General features: G+C 44.2%; 1 long non-coding RNA gene across 1 annotated transcript; it reads right to left on the bottom strand.

Moving 5' to 3' along the window:
- Positions 1–4,651: 4,651 nt before the first annotated feature.
- Positions 4,652–16,760, bottom strand: LOC132208618 (uncharacterized). Its single transcript, XR_009444760.1, has 3 exons — positions 16,707–16,760; positions 15,455–15,586; positions 4,652–4,684 (listed from the first exon to the last, which is right to left on the bottom strand). It is a non-coding gene; the product is annotated as an uncharacterized LOC132208618 (long non-coding RNA).
- Between the last annotated feature and the right edge of the window lie 5,280 nt (positions 16,761–22,040).

Here is a 22,040-nt window from a genome sequence, read left to right as displayed (position 1 = left end):
CATTGAGCTCGGCTCAAAGTTTTGGCAAAGATCTATAGCTCAGTTTGAGGGTGAGTTGTTGACTTGTTTGCCGAGCTGGCATGTTCTTGCTCAGATGTTTCATCACCATGCTAAGTGACATCATCAGGAGACCCTCCGTTGAAGCAATGTTTTTCTCCTCTGCTTGGAATTTATACTGTTTGCTCCGTTATTGTGCGTAGTGTCATTTCTGGTTTTGATCTGTGTGGGTTTGTATAGGGGTCCAATTCTTTATGTTTGCTGATTGCATGACGGCTGGAGAACGATGCCTCTAGGAATTCCTGTGCATGTCTATGTTTGGCTTGGGCTACTATGGTTACCTTGTCCCAGTTGAACTGATGGCCTTCATTGTCTGAGTGTCTCGATATTAAGGAGAGTTTGTCATTCCGTTTTGCTGCTAGTTGAAGTTTTTGAATTCCAGTGTCTAGTTTCATTCCTGTCTGTCCGATGTAATGTTTACAGTCGTCATTGCACGGTATTTTGTAAACCACATTGGTTCTGCATGTTGTGGGAATGGGATCTTTAATTCTTTTAAGTGATTGTCATTGAGTGGCTGTGGGCATGTCGGCCACCATGATTCTGAGTGGTTTGAGGGGTCTTGTCGTCACTTCCAATATATTCTTGATGTATGATAGTGTGGCCAGTGTGTGAGGGCGTACTGTGTCCTTCTATTGTTGTCTGTTTAACATCGGCAGCCTCACCAAAATTCCCTCACACAAGGTACTGCTGCAGAAGACCAGATAATCCGAGTTCCCAGGCCTGGAATCAGAGCCTCAGTAGCCCAGCCGCAAAGATACAACGGGAAATGGGGGATGGCAATGAGCGCACAGGGCTACTCTGTAGTTCCTGTTACACAATCGGTGAGTGTGTGGTCCTTCTATGGTGGTACAGAGGTGCGTAAAATGCCGAGGCTGTGAGCTTGAACCTCACCCAGAGATGCTTTTATTGACACGGAGCAGGGATTATTGGGTCAGTGGGCTGTGGGAAATATCACAGAGCAATATTGGTCAAAACAGAATTTGTAAAAAGACGAACTTCTTTTGTTGGATCTTGAACTGTCCCAGGGAAATGTCTCAATTATCAACCATATTAGAGATTGCTCTCCCATCCGCTGTGAGACTCCCCCTGCCTGTTAAACTCACTCTTTGTATGTCTATCTCTGTGTCTTTTAAAATTTGATTTTTATTTCATATCCACGACCTTTTCATCGGAACCAGTTGAATTTTCATGTGTTTGACACCATTATGGAGAGGAAGTGAAAAAACCTACCAGCTGTGGGGTGTGACAATGGAAGGCAGAAGGGTGAGAAAAGGATGATCAAGAGAGTGGGGAACGATGATAGCCTTCAGATGAATTTGAATGTCATTGTTCACAATCCAGGGAAAGTTATCACCCACAGATAAATAACAATGAGAAATATAACAAAGACAGAATTTGCTGGTGAAACTCAGTAAGTCTGATGGCATCTGCGGAGAGAAAGCAGGGTTAATGTTCCCAGTTCAGTGACCCTTCTTTGGAATGAGGGAAGTAACTGTTGGTTTAGCGTTTACCAAAAGTTCAGTCAAATCATGCGTCTGCCCACCTGTGTGGGTTGCTGGTCTGCTTGGCCCCTTTGACATTGTGTGCCTGTTAGTCATACATTTGTGTGCACGTGTGGGGGCGGGGGGTGGTGTAGAGGGAGCATGCTGGGCCCATTACCCAGATGGTCACTGGATTGAAACCATTCTCTGCTGCTTACGCTAACAAATTGATGTTTGTTAGCAGCTAAGTTAATTTTGCTCACATTGTCTCTGCTTCAGCTTCTTGCTGTCAGTAACCACTTCAATCTACATTTAAAACGCATTTATCCTGACATGGACACACACTGTAAATGTGACAAACATGCACCAGCTGGTACTTTTTCCTTTCACTCAATCCCTTTCTCAACAGGAACCAACACTCGTGTGATGGTCCAAATGGCCTTCTCCTGTTCTCTGTCACTCTGGGATGATCTGAACAGTGAAAGTTATCCTCTACAGTAAGGCAATACAGCGGAGAGACAGCAGTGCAGTGGTGATAATCCTTGGGGACTGAGACACAGCAGCTGCTGGAGTTTGAATTCAATGAATAAAATCTGGAAAGTAAACTTGAATTTCAGGAACAGAGGCCATGACTTTAATTTCCTGAAATCCCATTCATTCATGTCCCTTTGGAAGGGAAGTCCTTGCCTGGTCTGGCATACAAATGACTTGAGGCCCACAGCAACATGGTTGACCCCTAACTGCCCTCTGACATCAGTTCAAGGTAAATTAGGGATGAACAACAAATGCTGTCCTGACCAGCGATACCCACATTCTACGGGAGAATAAGGAAGAACAAAAACACATTCACAACAGGGAAAATGGGCGTTCTCTCTGCATTGACTCAAGTTCACCTGATCGTCCAATCTGGACAGAGACAAGGACACCCACAGCACAGAGAAACCAGGGAACTGTGCAGACTGAGGGAAGGATTCAATTCCCCACTGAGGTGGAAACTCATTTACTCAGGTGTACTGGGGAGAGGTTGTTCACCAGTCCCATGTGTGGGAAGGGATCATTCAGTAAAATAAACTCCGGAGCCACCCACAAATTCGCACATAGTTATACTCTGCTGTTATAGCTGCTGCGAATCCCCACCGAAGAAGGAACCATATCTGGACACCTGTTTCCAGTGGAATTCTGAGGGTTACTCGACCTGAAAGGTTATCTCTGTTTTCTCTCCCCAGATGCTGCCAGTTCTACTGACCTTTTCCAGTAATTTCTGTTTTTTATTTGTTTCTGATTTACAGCAATTGCAGTCCTTTCAGTTTTTAATCCAGTGGAGTTCCACTGCTTTCTGATGTATAACCATCATTAAATCCTAGTTGTAGAACCCATAATTTAGAATAAATAATCATGTAGTTGACCATGATGAAGAAAACCGTGGACTGCAGGGAGTTATCAATCAAGTGGAAAGATAAAATGGTGAAAGGAATTGAATCCACAGGAGTGAGTGATAATGAATTTAGGGAGACTGAACTATGAAAGTGAAGAATAGTGAGTGGTGGAGAGGGACAAACAGACCTTGGAATGAACATTCACAAATCCCTGAATGTGGTTAGATAGGAAGATCAGGTGGTTGAGAGGGTTTGATATATTTTGTATGCACATTATTCAGCTGATAGCTCCAATTCAGCTTCTCATCAATATTCGCCCCCAGGATGATGATAATGGGGAATTCCATAAAGATACACCCAGCGAATGTCACTTGGCTGTGGTTAGATTCTCATTTCTCAGATTTGGTCATTATTTGTTGGTACTTGTTGGTGCAAATGTTCTTTGTCACATGGCAGGGTCACTTCAATGTTGTCCAGGCTCACTGCATTTAGATATCTACTGCTTCGGTATCCAAGGAGCCACAAACGGTGCTAAAGTATTGTGCAAGCATCAGCAAACATTCCCACTTCTGACCTTATGGCGCAGGGAAGGTCATTGATGAAACAGCTGAAGGTGGTTGGGACTAGAACCTGATCCTGAGGAACTCCTGCAGCTGAGACGATTGCCATCCTACAATCATAAGCCTCTTCTTCTGTATTCAGTATTATCAAACCAGGGTGAAGTAGGGTAAGGAGGGTAAGAGAATGTACATTGGAAACAGAGAAGGAAAAGGAGCAGAACTTTAAAACACAGAACAAGTAGAAAATAAACTTGTCCCAGCAGTGCAGCACAAGGTAACTGTCAAATACAACCATATCAGGTCAGAGTTATTGTTGCTCCGACAGTTTAACTGCAGGTCCATAACAGTGAACCATCAACAGTTACTTAGGGCTCAGAAACTATCTGTATAGCTTAAGATAGTCACGTAAGTGTTACTCGCCCAGCTGTGAGCTGACGGTCGGATAGAGAAGCTCTGAAGATAGTATGGAAGTGGAAGTCCTGTTGAAATTAGAGGACTCAGAACTTTTTCAGAAACTGAACAGCATCCTTTTTTTGTAGTAAGTAAGTGACATATACATTTATTTTACATCAATGTCATATGCAACCATTCTTACATGAAAATGCCTTCATATTGCTGTTTTGAGCTGTAAAAGTTGTAGTGTCTCCAAGCTAAACTTACAGACCTCTTCCACATGTATGTGGTACTAGTTTGAATAAATACACCTTGTTTTGATTTACTGAGGTCTGAAGATGCAATCTTTTCAAAAACCAGCTATACAAGGAAGAATAATATTCTCTGGTTCTTATTGAACTTCGCTTTGTCATGATTCCTTCATACAATGCTCTGTCAAATGGAGCCTTAAGATAGTGGATAGTCCCTCTCACATTTGGAATTCAGCTGTTTGGTCCATGTTTGCACTTAGAATGTAGGGAGGACAGGAGATGAGTGGCCCTTGCTTAACTCAAACTGAGATCCATGACCATGATATTATAAAGCAAGAGCTGTTTGATGTTATGGTTGTCACCCAGTTTTGACTGCATTTACGTACTGACAGGCCAGACAATTGACTGAAGGCTTGTCCACACAGACCACGTGTATGGTTTCTCTTCACTGTGAATGACACTTGTTCCTTCCATATTCAAAGCTCCTGGGAATTAAGTGTTCCTGGCAGTTCTTGATCCAGTGTTTGAGTTGGGCAGCCTGTCAGTAAATGTTCCTTTCCAATTCCCTGGAAAAATAAATTTACAATAGTTAAAAGTAGAATGAAAGCTGCTAGATTGTCACCTGGATCAGTAAAAACTGCAGATGCTGTAAATCAGAAATGAAAAGTAATTTGCTGGTAAAGCTCAGCAGATCTGGCAACATCTGTGAATGAAAAAACAGGTTAATGTTTCAGGTCTGATGATCCTTTCTCAAGTTCAGAGGAAGGGTCACCGAACTCAAAACATTAACTCTGTTCTTTCCTTCACAGATGTTGTCAGTCCTGCAGAGCTCTTCCACTTGGATCTTTGAATGGACAGAAGATGAAAAGTACAGGATAAATCAGGCTGTGGGAACTGGCTGCAGAGCCAATCATTATTTGTGCAGAGCCAGCAGAGTGGGAGGTTTGAGTGAGACCACAACAATGCTGTCGGTGTAACAACACAAACCGTACAACTATCTGACCATAACCTGTGTCAGTCTGTAACTGGATACGTGTAAATGACCGAAGCTTGCTGAAAATGCATTCCTGCAAGCAGGTGGGAATTCATCAGGTGGGAATTATCCTTTCGATAATTAATTCCCCTTTTGCACTGGTGGGATTTGTATTTGGAGTACTGTGTTCAGTTCTGGTCACCCGACTTAAAGAAGGTTGTTATGAAACATTTCCTGGCCGATTCAATGGACTAATACCTGGAATGAGTGGATTGCCTTAAAGGGACATCTAGAGGAAAATACAGGCTCGGCCTGTATTGTCTGGAGTTTAGAAAAGAAAGAGGAGACTAAATTGAAACATGAAAGATCCTGAGGGGACCTGACCAGATGCATGGTGAAAACATGGTCCCTCTTGTGGAAGGATCTAGAACTGAGGGTCATTGTTTGAAGGTAAGGGTGAGTCCATTTGAAATAGTGAGGAACATTTCTTTTCTCTCAGAGGGCTGAGAATCTTTGTGACTCCCTTCGTCAAAAGGCAGTGGAGGCAGCATCTTTTTTTTTTAAAAGGCAAAGACAGATTCTTGCTGACCAAGACAATGAAAGATATTCTGAGATATGCAGGTACATAGAACCGAGGTTGAAATTAGATCAGTGATTTTATTGAGTCGCAGAGCAGGCTCGAGGGGCCGAGTGACCCACACTTGTTCCTCATTCCTACGTTTGAATAAACCGCAGGACAAAGCAGCTCAGGTCGTGTCTGATTACTGTGGGTGAGGAGGGTGTTTGAGCTCCCACTACACTCACCCAGTGGATTAGTTCCTTTCTACACCCCGGCCAGCTTCAATTAACATTTGAAAAGTTTTAATCACATCAGCTGTCATCCTTCTAAATTACAGGGAATACATCATTCCTGGTGAGATGATGCATTTTAATAGGAGTAGAGAACACACAAATTAGCAGTTATCCATTCTGCCTCTCGAGCCTCAAAAAGGTCAAAGTTGATCTATTTAGGATTCAATTCCACATTCCCACTTGGCCTTGATAGTCTTTTTCCAAAAAAAAATCCTGTGGGCATTGCTCGCTGTGTTTAATTGTCATTAAAAAGTTGGCAGTGATCTGTCTCCATGAACCACTGTAGTCCATGAGCGGTAGGTGGACGCACAATGCTGTTAGGGAGAGAATTCAGGATTTTGACCCAGCAATACTGAAGGTACAACAACACATTTCCCAGTCAGGATGGTGAGTGGCGTGGAGGGAATTCACACCCACCACAGAGTCTACAGCACGGAAAAAGGTTCTGCTGACTCTGTCTGATCTTGACACTATCTTGCAAGTACTCTGTCATTCCATCTTTTATAGCTGAACCTAAGATATTTTTCCAACCAACAACTTTATGCAAATTCCCTGTTTTCTTTCTGACTCCCTTCTTACATATTGGGGTTACAGTAGCGATCCTCCAATCCATAAAAACTGAGTCTATAGAATTTGGAGGAAAACCACTTGTGAATCTGCTATTTCTACAGCCACTTCCTAAGGTACTTTAAGATGAAGGTTATCAGTGTCTGGGGATTTATCTGCCTGTTATCCCATTAGTTGTCCCAATATCATTTTCCTACTAATACTGATTCCACCTTCCCATTAGACCCTGTGATCCCCTTAATTTGGGGGGGTTATTTGTATCCTCCTTTTTGAAAACCTCAGACATATCTAATTGGTTTGTCTTCACTTTGTACCGCATTATAAATTCCTTGTTTCTGCTCGTAAGGAGACCCTATATTCCTCTTGACAGTCTTTCACTACCAATCTTCAACTAAGAGTTTAATGATGATCATGAAACCGTTGTTGATCGTCAGGAAAAACCCATCTGGCTCACGGATACCCTTCAGGGAAAGGAACTGTTATCCTTCACCTGGTTTGGTCTGTGTGTGACTCCAGCCATACAGCAATGCAGTTGACACTTGATAGCCCTCTGGGCAATCACAGATGGGCAATAAATTCTGGCCAAGCCAGAAAAGTCCACATCCTTTGAATGAATATAAAACAAAATTCTATTGGTTTGTACTGTCCCTGCAGCATGCACTCATGTTCTGTTTTCTCACTCTGACTAAATCCCTTTGTTTCCCTTTGCAGAAATCTAAACTGCTCCCAATCATGTTGTCAGTTGTTTTATTGGCCTAATTGTGTATGCTGCTTCCTTAAATTTAATACCGGTTCATTTCCCTTTCTGTGCTGTGGTTTGATCATGTTTCCCATTTTGTTCTTATGCCAGGCTGCGATGAATAACTTCCCCAGCTTGTCCACGTCCTCTTTCAATGTTTGCCATTACCCATTTCCCATCATCCATTCAAACACTGATTCACCATTTATCACAACTAGCTCGTGCCTCATACCATTTTATCTCCTTTCATTTAATTACAGGACCAAGTCTCAGAAACAACAATATCACTCTCCAGCTTTGTGAAGAATTCTATCCTATTGTGGTCACTCATCCTTAAGGGCCCATACTCAACTGGATTGTCAATTATTCCATCCTCATTATACAATACCCATCTGCTTCTTCAACATGTTGATTCATAAAATTGTACCATATCGACACAGGATTCCTCCTCGACTATACTGCTACAGTGTGATTTGGGCAATTTAAGTAGGTTGCAGTCACCTGTAATTAAAGCCATACCTTGATGCCTTATATCTCTCAAATCCACCCTAATGCCTTCCCCAATATTACTGCAGCTTGGGATCCATATGCAGCACTAAGGTTATTTTCTGTCCATTGGTGTTTTTCAGCTCAACCCAAACAGACTCTACTTCACTACAACCTATAACCTGGCTCACATCAGTTTCCTGTTTTAATCAGCAACTCCTGACAAATCCTTTCCCCTCTTTCCTGCCCAATCCATCTTCCTCAGACAACCCAATTATTCCAGGTTTCAATCTTGCAAACCTTCTCTGAGCCACTTTGAATAAACGAACAGAAGACCAAAACCTGCAGACAGTATTCGAGATTTGGTTTGACCCCTTCCTTGTACAAATGAAGTGAGCATCTTTTCATTGATGATTACTTGTTGTCATAATAAGGGAGATGGCCTCGTGGCTTTCTGGATTTCAGAGAGATCTTAATCAATTGGGGCAATGGGCTGAGGAATGGCAGATTGAATGTTATTTGGATAAATGTTTGTTTTACCACAACGCAATACTTCACAAGGGCAGGACTTACACAATTAATGGTTGGGCTCTGGGTAGTGTTGCAGAACAGAAATAACCGCGGGTTTCAGGTACATCATTCTTTGAAATTTGCATCACAGGTAGACAGGGTGGTTAGGAAGGCATTTAGCACACTTGTCTTCATTGCTCAGGCCTTTGAGTACAGGAGTTGGGAAGTGATGTTGGCTAGTCCTCTTCTCTCAGGCTGTGTGCTGCTCTGGTTGTCCTGTTATGGGAAGATTATTATTAAACTGGAGTGGGTTTGGACAAAATTACCAGGATATTGCTGGGAATGGAGGGTTTGAGTTATAAAAATACGCTGGATAGGCTGGGACTTCGTTCACTGGAAGGTAAGGGGTTGAGAGATGGCCTTATGTAGGTTAATAATATAATGAGACACACAGATAAGGAATAGCAAAGGTCTTTTCCCTCAGTTGGGGAGTTTCAAAACCAGGGGCATTTTTTTTTAAGATGAGGGGAGAAAGATTTAAAAAGGACATGATGGACAACTTTTTGTTTTACACAGAGTGCTCAGTGTGTGGGATGAACTGCCAGAGGAAGTGGTGGATGTGGGTACAATTACAATTTTTAAAAAACATTCAGGTAAGTACATGAATTTGAACGGTTTAGAGCGAATATCGGCCAAACGCAGGAAGATGGGACTAGTTTAGTTTGGGAACATGGTCGGCATGAACTAGTTGTATCGATGGGCCTGTTTCCATGCTGTGTGACCCTCTGATAACATTCTATATCTGCACACTAACTCTGAAACTCAATTTCTTAATTTAAATTCTTCTGCACTTCAGAATTCCATTTAACGAATGTTGTGCTCCATTCATTTTGGGAGGAAGAATTTTTCCACTTCATCCACATCCTGCAAGATATTTTGCCTGAAATAATGTTCCAGATTTCAAAGAAAAGATCGAAAGGGGGGCAAAACAGGTGAGGGAGTAGCTTTTATTAATAAGAAAAACATTGCTGCTATCACCAGAAGAGATATTTTAGAAACACCATCCAATGAAAACATATGTTGAAATTAGAAATAAGAAGGAAAAATCATCTAATGGGATTGTACCATAGGCTTCCTAATAGTCAGAAGGAAGTTGAGGAACAAATGTGCAGAGAGATCTCAGATAGGTGTGAGAATAATAAGATTACAATAGTTGGTCATCTTCAGTTTCCAAACATTTACCCAGACTGACAGAGTGTTAAAGGTTTGGATGGTGAGTAATTTGTGAATTGTGTTCAAGAAAATTTTCTTTCCCAATAAATCAATGTTCCTCTGAAAATAAAAAGCTTTTCTTGGTTAATAAGGCATAGCAAGTGACTGAAGTGACAGAACAGAGAAACTTTGAACCTTGTGATAGTAATTCTATCAGTTTTACAACAGTTGTGGAAAAGGATATGTCTTTCAGAAAAATTAAAAGTTTTCAATTGGAGGAAGGCAATTTTTAATGGTATAAGATAAGAACTTTCAAAAGTTTGAGGAAGGATCAACGGACCCGAAATGTTAACTCTGATTTTTGCTCACAGATGCTGGCAGCCCTGCTAAGCTTTTCCAGCAACTTCTGTTTTTGTAACTTTCAAAAGTTATCAGGAGTAGACTGCAGGTATAAGGATGTCTGATAAGTGGGAGGCTTTGAAAAGTGTGATAATTCAGAATCATTATGTCCCTGTTCGGGTGAAAGGTAAAGTTGGTAGGATTAGAGAACAATGGGTGAAAAAGATACTCAGGTTTTAGTCAAGAATAAAAAATGATAAATTATTAGATGCAAACAACTTGGCTCAAATAAATATCTTGAACAGTGTAAATAGTGTTAGGGGAATTCTTAAACAGGAGATCAGGGCGGCAAAAAAGCAACATGAAACTTCCGTGGTAGATAAGCTTAAGAATAATTCATAGAGTTTTTACAAGTGCATTAAGAGATAGAAAGCACCGAGAGAGCAAGCAGGGCTCCAAAAGGTGAAAAAGGTCAACTCTGTGTTGAGCCACAGGAGGAAAGAGAGATCTTAAAGGAATATATTGCATCAGTTTTTACTGTTGAGAAAGAAATGGAGGCTAGACAAGCCAGGAATAGAAATATTTTGGTTTGAAGACAGTTCACAGAAATGGGGGAGATTTTTAATGAATTTGTTCTCAGTGTTTACTGAGTAGAGAATCATGGATGCTAAGGATAAAAAGGGAAGCAAGTGGGGATGTTCTGGACCATTGCGGAGGTGTTTACAGCCTCAAAGCACATTAAGGTTGATAAATCCACTGGACCTGATGAAGTCCAGCTTTGGACACTGCGGGAGGCTGGGGAAGAAATTGCAGAGATTTTTGCTTCATCTTTTGCCACTGCTGAAATTCTGGAAGACTGGAGGGTGACTAATGTTGTCTCATTGTTTAAGAAAGGTAGCAAAAACCAGTCAGGGAACTACAGGCCAGTGAACCAGTGGTAGACAAGGTATTGAAGATGATATTCAGGGAGTGGATGCACAAATGCTTGGATATTCAAGGTCTGATTTGGGATAGTCAGCATGGCTTTGTGCACAAGAATCATATCTGACAAATTATTCATGCTTTTCAAAGAGGTAAGCAAGAGGATTGATGAGAGTAAGGCAGAGAATTCTGTCCATGTGGACTTTAGTAAGGGCTTTAACAAGGTCCCGTACAGCAGGCTAGTCATGAAGGTTCGGTTGCGCGGGATCCAGGGAGAGCTACTCATGGGATTGATGGTAGGAAGCAGAGCACGATGGCCGAAGGTTGGCTCTTGGACTGGAGTCGTGTGGCTCATGGTGTGACACAGGGGTCAGAACTGGGACCTTTGTCATTTTTCACTGACATAAACAATGTGGATGTGAATGTGCACGGCATGATTAGTAAGTTTGCGGATGATACAACATTAAGAGGTATCACTGATAGCAGTGAAAGTTATCAAAAATTAGAGCAGGATGGTGATCAGATGGGGAAGTTGGCTGAGGATTGCCAAATGAAATTCAATACAGCTAAGCGTGAGGTGTTGGCCTTTGGAAAGTTCAACCGAGGTCAGAGTCATACAGTGAATGGTAAGTTCTGAGGAGTATTGTGGGACAGAGACAATGAGGAGTACAAGTACATAGTTGGTTGAAAGCAGCATCACAGGTAGACAGGGTGGTGAGCAAAGCATTTAGCAGGTCGGCCTTCTTCGGTCGAGGCAGGGCATATAGAAGTTGGGACATTAAAGATGTACAGGTCATTGGTGAGGCCACACTTGCAGTGTGGTGTACAGTTTTGGTCACCCTGTTACAGGATAGGCATAGTTAAACTGGAAAATGTGCAAAGAGGAGTTATAAAGGATATTGCTGGGAATAGTAGTCCTGAGTTCCGAGGAGAGGTTGGCCAGGATTGGGCTTTATTCCTTGGAATGTAGGAGAATGAGCGGTGACCTCACTGAGGTGGATAAAATCATGAGGGGCTTAGACAGGAAGAATGCATGTAGTCTTTTTCCCAGGGATGGGGAATGGAAAACTAGAGTGTACAGATTTACGGTGAGAGAGGTCAGATTTAAGGAGGATGTGAGGAGCAACTTCTTCACATAGAGAGTGGTGCATATTTGGAATGGGCTGCCAGAGAAAGTGGTTGAGACAGGCACGAAAACAACGATTAAAAATCATTTGGGCACGTTCATGGATGGAAAGCGTTTGGAGGGGGATATGGACCAAATGCAGGCAATTAGAACTTGTTGAGTGGGCACCATAGTCAGCACGGACCAGTTTGGGCCGAAGGGCCTGTTTCCATGCTGTATTACACTCTGACTTTAAACCTCCAGGTCCTGCTCTAGTGCATCAAACCATGTTGTGGGAAGTTAAAGAGAAAACATGGGGCGCCCTTGCAGAAATATTTGTATCATCTATAATTACGGGTGAGGTGCCAGATGACTGGAGAGTGGCTAAAATTGTGCCTTCGTTTAAGGGACGTAAGGAGAAGCCTGGGAACTATCGAGCTGAGAGTCTGACTTCTGTTTTGGGTATGTAGTTGAAGGTAATAGTGAAATGTAGGATTTATGTCTTTGGAGAGGTCGGAATGATTAGTTGATTGATTTTCTTGGAGAAGTAACAAAGAAGCTAATTGAGGGCAGAGTGGTGGAAGTCGTTTATATTGACAAGAGTAAACCCTTTGACAATGTTCCACAAGGTGGACTAATTAGTAAAGTTCGATCATATGGGACTTGGGGGGAGCTTGTCAACTGGATATAAATATGGCTTAGTGACAGGACACAGGGACTGGTGGTAGAGGGTTGTTTATCAGACCGGAGGCCTGTTACCAGAGGTGTTCCACAGGGGTCAGTGCTCTGCCCAATTTTGTTTGGCGTCGTATAAAAACGTGATTTAGATGAGAATAGTGCAGACATGGTTAGCACATTTGCAGATGACACCAAAATAGGCAGGATAGTGGACAGCGAAGTAGGTTGTCCAAGATTGCAAAGAGATCTTGATTTATAGGGTTAAGAGGCTGAGGAATGGCTGGTGGTGTTGAATTTGGATAAAGGCGAGTTATTTCATTTTGGTAAAACAAACAAGAACAGGACTTATACAATTAAACGTAGGGCCTTAGGGTTAGTGTTGTCGAACAGAGAGACCTCAGGGTTCAGGCCCTTAATTCTTTGAGGTTGGTGTCACATGTCGAAAGGGTGGTTAAGTCGGTGTTTAGCCTGCTTGCCTTCATTGCTGGGACCTTTGAATATAGGAGGTGGGACGTGATGTTGAAGCTGTGCAGAACATCAGTGAGGCCTCTTCTGGAGTAATGCGTCCACTTCAGATCTCCTGTTATAAAGAAGAATATCATCAACCTGAGGAGGGTTCAGAAAATATTTCTCAGAATGTTGCCAGGAATGGAGGTTTTAAGTCGTAAGGAGAGGCTTGATCGGTTGAGACATTTTTCCACTGCAGTCTAAGAATTGGAGGAGTGGCCTTATATGTTTATAAAATCATGACGCGTATAGATGAGGTGAATGGAAGGTCCCTTTTCATTCAGGTGAGGTATTTCAAGACTAGGGGGCTGGAGAAAGCTAGCTGAATCATTCACTCTCCATTTATGAAGCTGAACAGTTCCTTTTGCCAACCTATTTGACGAAGGGCCAGAGAGATGGAGACTAGGTGATGCTTCTCGTGGCTGGATTAACTTTCTACTCTGGGTGGCTTCATGCTACACTTACAGTCTATAGGTTACCAGTACTGGAGGGTACGGGTTATGAGGAGAGACTGGGGCTTCACTGGAAAATAGGTTGAGCAGTGACTTTGGAGAGGTTTATAAAATCATGAGGGGTATAATGTGAACAGCAAGGATCTTCTCCCTTAGATATGGGAGACCAAAACTGGAGGGTATTTTTTAACAGGAGAGGAGAAATATTTCAAGGGCAGCAAGGGGGAGCTGTTTCAAACAGTAGGTTGTTTTTATGTGGAATGAACTGCCAAAGGAAGTTGTAGATGCAGGTACAGTTCCAATATTTAAAAGACATTTGGACAGGTACATGAATAGGAAAGGTTTAGAGGGATATGGAACCAACTCAAGCAAGTGGGACTTGTTCAGTTTGGGATGGTCAGCATGGACAAGTTGGAACGAAGGAGGCTACAGAACTCAGAAATATTTTCTTGATATTTTCAAAATATTTCACATTGCAGGAGTGGGAGTGCTAGATGTCTTTTAAAATATAAAGATGGACAAATCTCCAGTACCTGATCTAGTGTATCTGAGTACATTGTGGGAAATAAGGGAGGAAATTGCAGAAATATTCATATCATCTATAAATATGGGTGGGGTGCCAGATGACGGGAGAGTGGCTGATATTATGCCTTTGCTTTAGAAGGGATGTTGGGAGAAGCCTGAGAACCGGAGACTGTAGCCTAACACTGGAATACAGTCACAGAATTAAAGTCAGTGTGGATTTACGAAAGGGAAATCATGCTGGATAAATCTGCTGGAATGTTTCAAGAATGCAACATTTAGAGTTGAAAAGACATTGGATGTGGCTTATATGGGCTTTGAGAAGGCATTCAAAGGTCCCACAGAAGAGATTAGCATGTAAATTTAAAGCATGAGAGATTGGGTATTCACAGGGATACAGAACAGGTTGGCACACAGAAACAGTCAGAGTAAACAGTCATTTCTTGTATGCCAACCAGTGACCAGTGTGGTACTGCAGGGGTCAGTGGTGGACCGCAGGTATTCACACTATCTGTTAGTTATTTAAAATGAGAAAGCTTGAATGTCATATCTGCAAGCTTGCAGGTTCAGGACAGTGATCTGTGAGGAGGATGCAAATATGTTTCAGTGTGACTTGAAGTTGAGTGAATGGGGCGAAAATGCAAGGCAGATGAAATATACTGTGGATAAGTTCGAGACTATCCAGTTGATTTACAAAACTAGGAAAACACAAGTCACTGACAGTCAGCATGCTGGTGCAGCAGGGAGCTAAGAAGGCAAATGGTATTTTGACCTTCAGAGTGACAGCATTCGAGTACAGGAGCAGGGACGTCTTGCTGAAGTTGTACAGTATCTTAGTGAGACCACACCTGGGGTGGTATGTGTAAATTTGGAATTCGTACCTGAGGAAGGATATTCTCGCTATGGAGGCTATTCACAATAGTTGATCAGACTGATTCCTGGGATGGCAAGGCTGACATATAAGGACAGAATGGATTGGTTAGGATGAAATTCACTGGAGTTTAGAAGAATGAGGAAAAATTTCACAGAAACCAATAAAATTCTAGGTAAATACAGGAAGGATGTTGTCAATGACCAGGGAGTCGGAGCTTAGGGGCATGGGCTAAGCTGTTAAGGACTGAAATGAGGAAACCTTTTTAAAAAAACAGAGACTGGTGACCCTGTGAAATTTGCTGCCACAGAAAGCAGTTAAGATCAAACACTGGATGTTTCCAAGAAGAAGATCATATGTATAGTTGTGAGGGTTTAAGGGATCAAAGGGTTTGGCTCTAAAGTGGGAAGAGGCTGAGTAGAATGATCAGCAATGATCAAAGTGAATAGCGGAGTAGGATCGAAAGCTACAATGGCCTGCGCCTGTTCCTATTTTCTATGTTTCTATTCTGTTAAAGGTGGAAAAAGAACAAAATGATTACAACTGACACAAATATCAGCACAACCTTATCACCACTGGATGAAAATCCTATAACTCCTTACCAAACAGCAACATGGGAGCTACTTCACCACGTGGATTGCAGCAGATCAAGAAGGTGCAGCGTGATTTTGAAAGTTTCTGGAGTGGCCGCTCTGTCTCTCATTTTCAATCCAGTTTTCAAGTTGTTGAATGCCCTGAGAAAAGCAACATAGTATGTCAGAAATATCTTTGGATGTTTGCTGATACTGGGGGACCTGAGGGGTGGGACTGCGGCTAGGGTTACAGAAGTGGGTAAAGTTGGGGAAGAGGGAGAATAAGAGAAACAATTGGCTGGATTTTGTGGTGGGGTGATGGGCAAAGAATAACCCCAATATCCAAACCACACGGCCCCACCCTGCTCAGTTCTCTCCCTCCACTCTGGTCTTTCTCTGAGCCTCTTTCACACCAACAGCCAGCTCAGCGTCAAAGACATGCATGTGGACACTTTTCAATCAGTCTCGGGCACTAGGACAAGCATATTGCAAACAGTCCTCAGTGTACACAGCAATGATTTAAACCATTAGCTTTTGATACCAGCCCCATTCACAGCAAAGATAGTCACAGGATAAATTTTAAAAAATCAAAAACAAAACTGACCACATTACATAAGCAGTTTACATGATGCATTGTTTCACATGGACAGAGGATTGTCAAACTTTTACCCTGTCACATCAGCAGCTAAATACCTTTTCTCAGAAATCCCCTGTTGTAAAGTCCTTCTGTTTGGACCATGTTCCCTCCCAGACTTGCTGGCACCAGTTCCTAGATGCTGACCTTATTAATGGCCAAAAAAAATGTCTACATCATTTTTGAATAAGAAACAACCTGCAATTAACTTAAAGACCTGGCCTCAGAAATCAATAACTGGTTTTGTATTTTTTTTTAGCACAACTGCTGCTCACAGTCCAGACGTCACCGTTCAACTCTCAGATGCAAGCCAAACATGACTTTTAAAAACTCAGCGATGGTGCTGACACTGGACATAGCGGAAAGACCTCTAACCAGTGAGTGCACACTGGAGTTCTGCTTTACTGAGAACACCTCTCATTGCTGTAATCACATTCTGAAGTGGCTTGACAGGGTAAAAGCTGACAGGACTTTCCCTCTCACAGGACAGCCTAGGCCTGTTTCAGGGAGGAAGCCTGAGGCTCGCTGCAACCTACACGCAGCACCAGAAGACCCCTGTTTGAGACTTGTGACCTAAACTGAGCAATCATGCAGCCCTCTTGCTGGAATACAGCACCAAAGCTGCCCTCCCCTTTAACCCGTACTCACCGCTTGTGGCTTACATAGAGGCCCATTTCATTCCGGACATCCCTCCCAGTACGCATGCTCCGTGGCTGAACGACATCTAACGACCAATAGTAAGCAAGAGGCGGAACAGGAAGAAGGCACCGGATGCGCTTGTTCTCCAACCAATCAGAGGACGAGGCCACAATTCTGGGGGCGGGTCACCGGACCGGAAACGTTGAACTCTGCCTGATCCTTCACAGATGCTGCAGACAGGCTGAGCTTTTCCAGCAAAACAAAGTGTGGAGCTGGATGGACACAGCAGGATAAGCAGCATCTCAGGGGCACAAGAGCTGGTGTTTCAGGCAGTTTTAATGTAGTTCCCATGGTCTCTGAGCTTCTCCAACAGAGATAGTAGGAACTGCAGATGTTGGAGGATCTGAGGTAACAAGGTGTGGAGCTGGATGAACACAGCAGGACAAGCAGCATCAGAGGGGCAGGAAGGCCAACGTTCGGAGCCTAGACCCTTCATCAGAAATGGGGGAGGGGAAGGAGGCTCAAGTAAATATGGAGAGAGTGGGGGAGGTCGATACACGATGGATAGAGGAGAAGATAGATGGAGGGGAGACAGACAAGTTAAAGGAGCGGGGATGGAGCCAGTAAAGGTAGGTAGGGAGTTAGGGAGGAGATAGGTCAGTCCAGGGAGGACAGACAGGTCAAGGGGCGGGATGAGGTTAGGAGGTAGAAGATGGGGGTGGGACTTGAGGTTCGTGGAGGGAATAGGTGAGAGGAAGAACAGGTTAGTGAGGTGGGGACAATCTGGGCTGGTTTTGGGATGCAGTGGGGGGAGGGGAAGAGCTGGGCTGGTTTTGGGAGGCGGTGGGGAAGGTGAGATTTTGAAGCTTGTGAAGTCCACATTGATAACATTGGGCTGCAGGTTTCCCAAGCGGAATATAAGCTGATGTTCCTACAACCTTCGGGTGGAATGGTTGTGGCACTGCAGGAGGCCCAGGATGGACATGTCGTCTAAGGAACAGGGGGGGGGATTTGAAGTCTTTTGCGACTGGGAGGTGCAGTTGTTGACTGTGAAGCAAGCATAGGTGTTCTGCAAAGCAGTCCCCAAGCCTCCGCTTGGTTTCCCGATGTAGAGGGTGCCACAACGGGAACAGCAGATGCAGTATACCATATTAGCAGATGTGGCGTCTCGGATGGGGGTGACAGGGGAGGTATAGGTGCACGTGTAGCTCTTCCTGCGTTTGCAGGGAAAAGTGCCGGGTGTAGTGGGGCTGGAGGGGAGTGTGGAGCGGGCAATGGAGTCATGGCGAGAGTGGTCCCTCCAGAAAGCAGATAAGGGTGGGGAGGGAAAAATATCTTTTGTGGTGGGGTTGGATTGCAGATGGCTGAAGTGTCGATGGATAGTGTGTTGGATCGGAGGTTGGTGGGGTGGTACGTGAGGACGAGGGGGATTCTGTTATGGTTGTTATTGCGGAGAGGGGGTGTGAGGGATGAGTTGCGGGAAATGCCTGAGACATGGTCGAGGGCGTTCTCGATCACTGAGAGGGGTGGTTGTGGTCCTTGAAAAATGAGGACATCTGAGATGCACAGTGGTGGATTGCCTCATCCTGGGAGCAGATGTGGTGGAATTGGGAATAGAGGATGTCATTTTTGCAGGAAGGTGGGTGGGAGGAGGTGCATTCTGTAGCTGTGGGAGTTGGTGAGCTTGAAATGGATATCGGTTTCTAGGTGGTTGCCGAAGATGGAGATAGAGAGGCCAAGGAAGGAGAGAGAGGTATTAGAGATGGTCCAGGTGAACCTAAGGTTGAGGTGGAAGGTGCTGGTGAAGTGGATGAACTGTTTGAGCTCTTCCTGGAAGCAGGAGGCGGCATTGATACAATCGTCAATGTAAAGGAGAAAGAAGTGGGATTTAAGGCCAGTGCAGGTACGGAAGAGGGATTGTTCCACGTAACCTACAAAGAGGCAGGCATAGCTTGGGCCCATGCGGGTACCCATGGTCACCCCCTTTATCTGTAGGAAGTGGGAGGAATTGAAAGAGAAGTTGTTGAGTGTGAGGACGAGTTTGGCTGAGCAGATGAGGGTGTTAGTGGAGGGGGACTGGTCGGGCCTGTGGGACAGGAAGAAGCAGAGGTCCTTTAGGCCATCTGTATGGGGAATGCAGGTGCATAGGGACTGGACGTGCATGGTAAAGATGAGGTTTTGGGGACCGGGGAATTGTAAGTTCTGGGAGAGGTGGAGAGTGTGGGTGGTGTCTCGGATGTAGGTAGTGAGTTCATGGACAAAGGAGGAGAAAATGAAGTCCAGATAGGTGGAGAAGAGTTCAGTGGGGCAGGAGCTGGCGGAGAGAATGGGTCGAGCAGGGCAGGCAGGTTTGTGGATTTTGGGAAGGAGAGAGAAGTGGGCAGTTTGGGGTTGGGGAATGATGAGGTTGGAGGCTGTGGGTGGGAGGTCATCTAAGGTGATGAGGTTGTGGATGGTTTGGGAGACAATGGTTTGGTGATCGAGCGTGGGGTCATGATCAAGGGGACAGGAGGAGGTGGTGAAGGAGTGTCGGCATATAGCCTCAGCAATGTAGAGGTCAGTGCACCATACTACAACTACGCCCCCCTTGTCCATGGGTTTTATGGTGAGGTTGGGACTGGAGTGGAGGGCTGCACTTTCTGCAGGGGAGAGGTTGGAGTGGGTGAGAGGGGTGGAGATGTTGAGGCGATTGATGTCATGACGGCAGTTAATGATGAAGTGGTTGAGGGAGGGTAGGGGCCCTTGGGATGGTGCCCAGGAGGGGTGGGTGCATTGGAGGAGAGAGAAGGGGCCGATAGAGGGAGGGTTAGGCTCACGTTTAAAGAAGTAAGGTGGAGGCGGATGCGGTGGAAAAACTAATCAGCGTCCAAGCATGACCGGTTCTCGTTGATTTGTGGGTGGAGGGGGACGAAGGTGAGCCCTTTACTGAGGACTGACCGTTCGTCCTCAATAAGGGCGGTAGGAAGGAGGGATGGTGTAGACTCGGCAGGGTTTAGTGTTTCTGTCTCCTCTGGAGCTGCTGGCTGTGGAGGCGGTGGGCAGAGTTGCTTCGGCAGTGGCAGGTGGAGCTGCGTCAGTGTCAGCAGTGGGCAGTTGCATAAGGCGGCAGTGGTTGGAGTTGCATCGGCGGTGGGCGGAGCAGGGTAGGAGGTGGCAGCAGCGGTGATGGTAGGGGTGTCCTCGGAAATGGAGGCGGTGGCATTCTCTGTCCCGGAAACGGTGCATCCGGCGGCGGAGGATGTGACATCTTTCCTGGTGGCTCCGACAGAGGCCACATGGCCAATGGTGGTGGGCACATTGTGGGGGAGTTCCTGGGTAGGGTTGGTGATTTGGGAGGTGGGGGAAGCCTGTTTTGGGTGGTAGGTACCATAAGTTTACTGTACTTGGTTTTTGTCTGGAAGAGGGAGGCTCTGAGCGGGGGTAGGCTGGATTACAGTGCCTGGAGATGCCGGCGCATTGCTGCGACTGTGTGTTTCAGGAGTCGCAGGGAGAAACACTTGTGAATGGTCTTAATGCTCTGGATGTAGACATTGTCACGTTTGGGGCCAAATTGGGAAGGCTTGAATGTGGACTGCAGTACGTTGGGGATGATCTGGTTCCATAGGCAGGTACTTAGGAAGGTAACATGGCTCTAGTATCAGAGATAATGGGAACTGCAGATGCTGGAGAATTCCAAGATAATAAAATGTGAGGCTGGATGAACACAGCAGGCCAAGCAGCATCTCCGGAGCACAAAAGCTGACGTTTCGGGCCTAGATCTCTCTGATGAAGGGTCTAGGCCCGAAATGTCAGCTTTTGTGCTCCTGAGATGCTGCTTGGCCTGCTGTGTTCATCCAGCCTCACATTTTATTAAGATGGCTCTAGTACCTGGTTTGCTGCATGACATGGTCAAGCAGTTTCAAGGCCGAAGAGGGCAGTTTTTGGACACTTTTCTAGGGTAATGGTGAGACTGCATGAGGCTGTGGGCATGATGAAATCAGAAGCCATCCAGAGATGATTGGCTGAACTGATTCCTGTGAGAAGTATTTATCTTCAGAGGAAATCATGACCAGACTGGCCCTGGATTTATTGGACTTTAGGCGAATGACACATGGTCTTGTTTAAACCCAAAATATTCTGAGCAGTCTTTTCAAGTTGAATGCCGAAACAATATTTCCATTTGTGAACAGTGGATGGACTGTAAAACTGGAGAATATCTCAGTTAGACAATGGTAACTTATTTCTTTTACCCTTTCAAAGGATTGTATGCTTATGGAAATCTTTCCAGAAAGAGATGGAGGATAAGTCATTGAATATTCTTAAGGGAGAGGCAGAAAGATTCTTGACTAAGAATGGCACACTAGTGTTATAAGGGTTAGAGAGGAATGTTTATTTGAGGCCACATCCAGATCTTTCAAGAGCTCATGGCATGGCAGACTGGGTTTGATTTTTCTGATCACTTACTCCTGATCCAAGTTTCTACGTCCATTGTCTGTAGAAACCGGAAAATAAAGAGATAATTAATGTGGTCATGAAGGCTCTCCCTTTCAGAATGATGGGTACAACTTCCAAATACGATTTTTAAACAGCACTATGAAAATACTCAGGAAAGTTTCATGGTTTTTCAGAAAGATCAGAGACATAGAACGAAGTTAAATTCTCATTAAAACTGCTTTAGTGAACAGATTGGGCTGAATATATGTCTTTAATAGAACAGATTACTTTTAGTTGTTCTGGTGAGATGAGTTTCATTGGCAAGACCAGCATTTATTGCCTCTGACTAATTCCCATTCAGAATTTGATGGTGAAACCCAGGGACACTAACAGATATGTTTCATGGAGAAGTACAGGATTCTGAGCAAGTGACAGTGAATGGACAATGATATATGTCCAAACCAGGATGCTGTGTGGCTTTGGACAGCATAATCCTCAACATTTGATGCTCACAACATAATAGAAATTGTAAGACTGTATTTTCTGTTTTCAAAAATTAAGGTCAGAGTCATTCAGTAAACAAACAGGACCTTCAGCTCAGCATGCCTATTCCAGTCAAACAAACAAAACTACATTGACCACACTTACCTTGAAGTCTACAGCCACGAGGCTCTGGCGATTTGAATGCTCCTCCAGCTGCTTCTCAAATGCTGAGTTATCTTGAATTATCTGTGACCTGAGATTTTGCTTTTTTCTTTCACTTTATGCATGAATTGCGTTTTGCAAATATATCCCACAACATCGAAGACAGTGATTAGCTCGATAGATCATTACAAATGACTACATTGCTTTGTAAACTTCTGGAAAATCAGACTTTCTTTTTAATTCATTTGGGATTTTAATGTAGCTAGATCAGCCCTAGTTGACCTT

The sequence above is a fragment of the Stegostoma tigrinum genome, unplaced genomic scaffold (genome assembly GCF_030684315.1).
Source record: "Stegostoma tigrinum isolate sSteTig4 unplaced genomic scaffold, sSteTig4.hap1 scaffold_49, whole genome shotgun sequence".
Classification (NCBI taxonomy): Eukaryota; Metazoa; Chordata; class Chondrichthyes; order Orectolobiformes; family Stegostomatidae; genus Stegostoma; species Stegostoma tigrinum.
The sequence above is the reverse complement of the archived record's forward strand: the minus strand, read 5'-3'. Positions and strand labels throughout refer to the sequence as shown.